This window comes from Heterocephalus glaber, unplaced genomic scaffold (genome assembly GCF_053883595.1).
Source record: "Heterocephalus glaber isolate CG9 unplaced genomic scaffold, H.glaber_assembly_v1.0 deba00001072, whole genome shotgun sequence".
In the NCBI taxonomy this organism is placed as follows: Eukaryota; Metazoa; Chordata; class Mammalia; order Rodentia; family Bathyergidae; genus Heterocephalus; species Heterocephalus glaber.
The window spans coordinates 4,309,939-4,317,770 of NW_028258189.1; the positions used below are offsets into that span (position 1 = coordinate 4,309,939).

The window sequence follows — 7,832 nt, forward strand, 5'->3', positions numbered from 1 at the left end:
TTGCTGAAAACTCAAGCTACACGACACTGCATGCTGCAGTAAAAATTGTAGGGTGCTGCACAAAAATAGTTTTAAAAAATTATTGGTACACACCTGTAGTACAGAATAATGATGTTCATAACATGGCACCAAACATTTTCAATCCCTTTGTGCTTCTCTTACTTTCCCCTCTCCCTGTCTCATCCCATTTTCTGCATCTCTGTTTTCTAGCTAGTATCCTATGATCTCTCCTCTATTTCAGTCATTCATCTTTTTATTTGAGGTTTTTTAGGTGACAACATGTGATATTTAGCATTCTGAGTCATTTTTTTTCATTATGTACATTAGTACATTGTGGGTATACAATATGATAACATTCATCATTGGGAACTTGCACTTTTACATGATGCATCTTGATTCTTATTTTTCCCCCCTTCCCCTGCCCTCCCTTCAACCCCACCACTCCTCCCTATTTACAAAGACTTTGTTTTGATTTTTTTCCTTTTGTCATATTTATTTCTTTCCTTTCTTTCCTTTCCCCTCTCCTTTCCCCTTTAGACCTTTTCTGAGCTGGATTAGAACTCCAATTTGTGTCCCCATTCCTGACTTGTTAATGAAATTTCTACTCAGCTCTTGTGGCTTCGCGTGGACCTTTTGAGATGGTGATACTATGAAATGAGCTGTTCAGGCAAGAATTTTAAGGAAATTTGTAAGGCAGAGACGATATTACCTGTGTCTTTTGTCCACCCCTCATATATTGATTAGAGTTCTCCAGAGGGATAGAATCAGGTGAATATTCGTCTACATATCCACAGTTATGTAAAGGGTTTACTCAATAAGCTTACAGGAGCCAAGCTGGCAAGTCCACAATAGCACTGAGTCCCAGAGGATCCAGTAGCAACTCTGCCCACAGAATAAGAGGCTTGAAAGACACAGCCTCGGCCCATTGCTGAAGGTCTGGAAGCGCCCTGGAGATTTGCAAGTTGAGAGCATGTTAGAAAATTTAAGAAACTGGACTCAGCCGTGGGAAGTGGTTGTAGCCAAAAATGCACCAGGGAAAAGAGAATGGAGCTTTTCTAAATGCAGGCTAACTTCCTCCTTCCTTCTTCATTCCACAGAAGATGCAAGCCTATTGGCTGGTGCCGCTCACAACCAGGGTGAGTCTTCACTTTCAGTTTGCTGGCCTGTTTGCCAGTCATCGCTGGAAACGCCCGAGGACACAAACAGGAGGACTTCATTAATGTGGGAGACATTTCTTAATCGGTCAGTTGATGATCATGTTTCTTTTTTCTTCAGAGTTATATTTTATTTCACATTGATAGAAACCATGAGACACATTTATATTGTCCAGCATTACAGCACAACATTTCAATGGAATATTTCTTGCTGTAAATAAGATGTTACTGATCTGTGTAACTGGAATAAGTTCACAGTTCAAGGTAAAGCAGAATGACATAGTAAATGATTAAAATTTTTGAATCCAGATAAACATATGGCTTCCTTATAAACATCCTATGTAGTACATCACCAGATTATTTCCACGATCAATTAGCACCATAAGGATGCATTCTTAACATTGTCTTGGTAAGTTGAAGTACAGCAGAAAAGTAACATAGTTCAGAAATATTAAGCATATGTTTTTGCTACATTTCAAACTGTATGGTAACTATACCATATTTACAGTCCTGATTAACCTTTATTACCCCCAAATTTACTTTCAAATAATTTTTTTAGTATTAATCTGGAAATTTTGACCTTAAAATCAAATGATTTCTGTTTTTATGTTTGCAAAAAGACTAATTTTAAAGATGATTTGAAGTGAAAATTTTAAAAAGTACCAGTGACAGATAAAAATAAAGCAATTTTTTCCTAATGGATTGTTTGTTTTCTACAGTAGTTGCTTTCAAACATATGTACAGAAAAGTAAACTTAATGCAGCAAGGAGACTGAATAAGAAATTAATTTTCAAGATCAGTATTAAATATTTCTGTACTTACCAGAATATGATCTAATTATTCATTCAACTGCCTACAGAAAAATAAAAAGATTTTATTATTATCTGAATTGAAGTTTCTAAATAACTAAGTTTAAATTTGAACTAAATTATAATTATTTGAAATATAAAATATAAGAAGTTTAAGTAATGTTTGCTTTCTTTTAAAGTGCATATAGATTTCAAATACCAAGTGTCTGTAATCCAGAATATCAAATTACAGCATGTATTGACAGTAGATGCCTATGGCAGGGAGGCAATATATTTGGTCTTCTATGAAGGATAATCATGAAAGAAAACATTTTTTTCTTGAGAAGAGAAAATATTAAATAGAAGTGATATGAAGCAAAAGAAAAACCTTGTCCCCCAAATAAAGGGGCCATTAAATGAAGAGAGAAATTTTACTCTCTACTGACAAAGGCTTTATCCCTATTGTCATGAATAATGTAATAACATCTAATTCTTATGTATTACATTCATTATGTATAATGAACACATATACAAAAATACAGACTTGCACGGTGACTAAGCAATTTTGGAATAAATCATAGAGTAAGTCACAACATGCATAAATCATTTATACCTAAGCTGTTCATTTTGCCTAAACAATTATCATTAGCATGCTGGTAATTTTCAAATAATGTAATAAAAAATATCGTGTTGTAGTCTTTTATTATTTTGCTGAATTATATTTCAGAAAAAGAACTGAGCTGCCTCACCTATTTTAATACTGGTATATTCTGGATCTCATTATACAAACACATGTATAGAAACTTAAAAGATTATACATTTTCCACAAGGAAACATTATTTATTATATGTCATTAATGTGTATTTTTTTTAAACATAGAAAAGTGTAGTTTTTATTAATAAAACCAGTTTCTCTTTGATACTATTAAGTGCATGTTGAAAAATGTTTAGAGTATTGGTTTAGAGGATCACTAAATTGTTCACTGCTCATATGTGTGGGTAAGGATAGCTCAACCCACTTGCCAAACTTGGGGTGTAAAATTATTTTAACATTTTAAAAAAATTTATATATTAATTGGTACATTTTAGGTTTGCAATACATTTACATTTATCATTGGGTGTTTGTACCTGAACATGATGTATCTTGGTTCTTATTTTTTCCCCATTACCTGTGCACCCTTCACCACCTCCACCCTTCCCTATTTACATAGATTTCATTTCCATTTTTTCCTTTTCTTGTAATATTTCCTTTCCCTTCTTCCCTTTCCCCTTCCCATCCCGCCACCCCTCCACCTTTGTACCTTTTCCTATTTCAAATTATCAATTATTCATTTTAATCATTTTCATCCTTATTTACACTTTCAGTTTCTCACACTAGAGATACTATTCAGTATTTACACATGTGTGTCCTATTTATTTCACTTAAGAGTATGTCCTCAATAAGCATCTACTTAGCTATAAATGACTCTAGTTTCTCATTCTTTATGGCTGAGTAGTACTCCATTTTATAAAAAACACATCTTTTTCCAGTTTCCAGTTGATGGGCACTTGCGCTGTTTCCAAACCTTAGCTATTACAAATTGTGCTGCTATAAACATAGGTGCACATATATCGTTTTGGTATGATTCTTTTAATTCTTTGGGGAACATACCCAGTAGGGGAATAGCTGGGTCAAATGGGACCTCTAACTCTAGTTCTTTGAGGTATCTCCATACAGATTTCCACAGTGGTAGCACCAGTCTGCACTCCCACCAACAATGGAGAAGGGTTCCTTTCTCTCCACACCCCCGCCAGCATTTGTTATTGGTTGATTTCTGGATAGCAGCCATTCTTTCTGGGGTGAGGTGGAATCTCACTGTTGTTTTGCCATAGCAATTAGACAAGAGAAAGAAATAAAAGGAATAAAGATAGGAAAGGAAGAAGTGAAATTGTCATTATTTGCTGATGATATGATACTTTACATAGAGGACCCAAAAAAACTCATTCAAAAACCTTCTAGACCTAATTGACAGATTCAATAGAGTAGCTGGATATAAGGACAACACTCAAAAAACTATAGCCTTCTTATACGCAAATAGTAGACTCATTGAGAGAGAAATTTGGGAAATAATTCTTTTTACAATAGCAACTAAAAAAATGAAATATTTAGGAATCAACCTAACAAAGGATGCAAAAGACCTCTACATTGAAAACTACAGAACTCTGAAGATCAAAGAGGATATAAGAAAATGGAAAGATATCCCTTATTCCTAGGTAGAAAGAATCAATATAGTGAAAATGGTCATACTTCCAAAACTACTATATAGATTTAATGCAATACTGATTTAAATTCCAACAATATACTTCACAGAACTATAGAAAACAATCCAAAAATTCATTTGGAAGCAGAAGAAACCTAGAATAGCAAAAGCAATTCTAGGCCACAGAGACATGGCTAGGGGCATCACAATCACCAACTTGAGACTATATGACAAAGCTACTGTGATAAAACCAGCATGGTACTGGCAAAGAAACAGACCCAAGGATCAGTGGAATAGATTAGAAGATGCAGAAACAACTCCAAACATACTGAGCCACCTCATCTTTGACAAAGGAGCCAATTGCCTTCATTGGAGAAAAGATAGCCTGTTCAATAAACAGTGTTGGAAAAACTGGATTTCAACCTGCCAAAGATTAAAACTAGACCCATACCTATCACCATGCACTAAGCTAAGATCAAGGTGGATTAAAGAGCTAAATATCAAGACAGAAACAGTAAAATGCTGGAAGATAAGTTAGGTAGAACTCTTGAAGACATTGGCATAGGAAAAGACTTTATGAACAAAACTTCAGTAGCACGGGAGCTAGCACAAAGAATCAACAACTGGGATCTCATCTTATTAAAAAGCTTCTGTACTGCAAGAGAAACTACCAACAGAGCTAAGAGACAACCTACAATATGGGAAGAAATTTTTAGCAGCTGTACCTCAGACAAAGGTCTACTATCTAGAATATATAAAGAATTGAAAAAAATCAGACCCCCCAAATTCAAAGACCCAATTCAAAAATGGGCATCCGAAATGAATAGATGTTTCTCAGACAAAGAAGTAAAAACAGCAAATAAATATATGAAAAAATGTTCAACATCACTGGTCATTCGAGAGCTGCAGATCATTAATGTGTATTTGAAAAACACCTAACACTGCAAACATTAGAAGTTTTTTTGATTGGGCATGGGAAAAAGTTTGTACTGTACTCCAATGCTGCTGGTGTACTTCTACACAAGGCTCTCACTGTCATCAATCAATTGCAGGTAGTAGTTTATCAATGGGTTGCTTGACAGCCATCGTTTCCTCTTGACATGAACTACGCATCATGCCTTCATAGGTTTTGAAGGTTACATTGGCTGGATTTACTAATGATTTTAGTTTTCAACAGTAAGGAAACCAAACATTAGGGGAACTAAAGGGTCTCAATCTCATGGCACTGGAGAATTGAAATACCTTTGTTAAACCACTGATAGGACCCTGTGGAAATGAAGCCCGAAGTGGAAGCCAGCAGCTAAGTGCAGTGACACCTGCCAGTTTCTGCTGTTCATTTAGAGCAGTGAATAAAGATAAAGCTCCTCTCTGAGAAAATCCTCCCAAAATAATTCTGTTAGAAGGAATGCCATTCTTCACCTCTTGCTCTGTTCAAGCTTTTACATTTTCTGCTGCCTGTTTAAGTCTAGTTCATCCTCCTGAAAATCTGGTGAAACCCCAATATCAAACCAAGAAGGCATAGCCAAGTTCACAGGTAATGTTACAGGCATGACTGGCGCATGTGGGCAGATATATTTGATATGTGAACTGCTGATACTTGCAAAGGCTTCTGCCCATTCATGCCTAGTATCTCCCTATCCAAGAAGGGAAATAACCACAGTGGTGGCTGGCAGGGTGGCGGGCAGGACGGCTGTGTCTGACCAGTCATATTGTTGCTCCACATCCACCAGCTTAGCGGACAGCGCTGATCTTATTTCTTTACACCATGTGGGTGACATATCAAATTTCTATTGGCCTATTGTTGCACTCCAATTTAGCTTAAATGCATATGTATATGTGTACATATGTATTTTTATTTTTATTATTTTTATTTTTTTGTTAAATTCTTTTATTGGCACATTTTAGGTATACAATATGTTTACATTTATCATTGGGTGCTTGTACCTGTACATATGCAATTGTTATTGAGACAAGAGAATTAACCTAATGCAAACCATTTGCCCATCATAATAAGCACAATCCTTTGCTATATATTTAATATTATACGTTTTTATACCATTGAGCTCATTATAGTGAATCTTTGGGAAGAAAAACAACTAAATAAGGAAATGCATAAAATTCGACCAATTTTACAAAGAGTTTCTTTTAAAATTATTTGAGAAAACAGTAAACATAATTTATTTCAACTCTGGCCAGGGCACAAAAATAAATAGCAAAGTTGACAGCATTTCTAAATTTATTAGGTTATAAATTGTACTTTGGATTCATAGTTATTAACTCACAATAAGATAGAATATGTAAAAATAGTGTATGTACCAACAATGTAGTTACAGAAAGTTTCTGAATGTCCCCTTATTTACTTCCTTCTCATTAGTCACTGTTCTTACTAAATTAATTAGTAGCAGATGAACATTAATTGGATTTTGTGAATCTAGATTAAATTTGTGTATTCTCTTCCCTTGACTTTCAGCTAAATGGCCCACACATTAGATTCTCCTTTGTGCCCAGCTTACTTCAACACAATGCAGTCTTTCAGAGATCCACAAATGTAATTCTAAATTTCAGTAGTTTTTCTATGATTTTTTAAGTTAAAAGACTGTTCTATAAAAATGTGAGTTTTACGGAGGAATTGAGAGGGAAGCTCAAGTTTGTGTATGTCCGCTCTTCCTGAATTCACTTTCCCTGACCAGGAAAAACTCACATTAGCATTGTGCCCTTGATATTATTACACTACATCAAATGCAGTTTTGTAAACTCAAGGCTATTATGTTCAGAACTCATGTTTTATGATATATAATTGGAGGGGATGTTGAAAAACGCTGAAAGCTATGGCCCATCACAGGATCCTATGAGCATAGATACATGCAGAGTGTCACTTAGTAAGCCGTATGGAATAAAGCACAATGTTTTCACCCCTACTACACTCTGTGTTCCAATTTTCCATCCCTTGACCCTCCCCGACAAACCTTTGCAATCCATTGGCTATTTTAAGATCTCCAGAATGTTTTTTTACAGTTGGAATCATAGAGTATATGTTTATTCAGACCTGCTTTCTTAATTATATGCATTCAAGCATGATAACCTCCTTTACTAAAGCACTAGACACCTTGTGTGCCTCATCAAAATCTAATAGTTTTCTTTAGTCAAAATCATTCAGATTTATTGTATGGATCTAGCTAACTTCCAGAATTATGAAATAGCTATCAATGATCATTTAACTTCCTCAGTTTTTCAGGGCTGTTTGTCAGAGGGGAAGAATTTTCTGAGTTGCTAATTCAATAATTCCAGAATTCTGTAATGTCCTGTCCTAAGTAGAGTGTGGTTATGATACTTTCTCTTTGCTTAGATAACTAGGTGTTCAACCCACAGAACGGTACCTTGCTTTTTATGGAAGCATCCTGTAGTTTTGGTTTTTAACTTAAATTCGTGCTTGTGTATGCCGATTTAGACTTTGGAAACAATGAGCGCAAGATGCCTGTCTAACATCGTCACTGGAATTTCTGTCTGTGACTTGGCTTTCTATTACCTCTGTCTGCCTTATTCCCTTGGATAGCTAATACACATAGTGCTAGGAAACATAGGGACAGCATGTGAATGGTTGAGAACTAGAGCATCTATATAAAATTTGATTATTTGTCTTTTTTAAGTGAT

At 35.2% G+C, this 7,832-nt stretch overlaps 1 pseudogene; it reads right to left on the minus strand.

The window, feature by feature from the left end:
* Nucleotides 1-5,219: 5,219 nt before the first annotated feature.
* Nucleotides 5,220-5,798, minus strand: LOC101715078 (acyl-protein thioesterase 1-like; annotated as a pseudogene).
* Nucleotides 5,799-7,832: the final 2,034 nt, after the last annotated feature.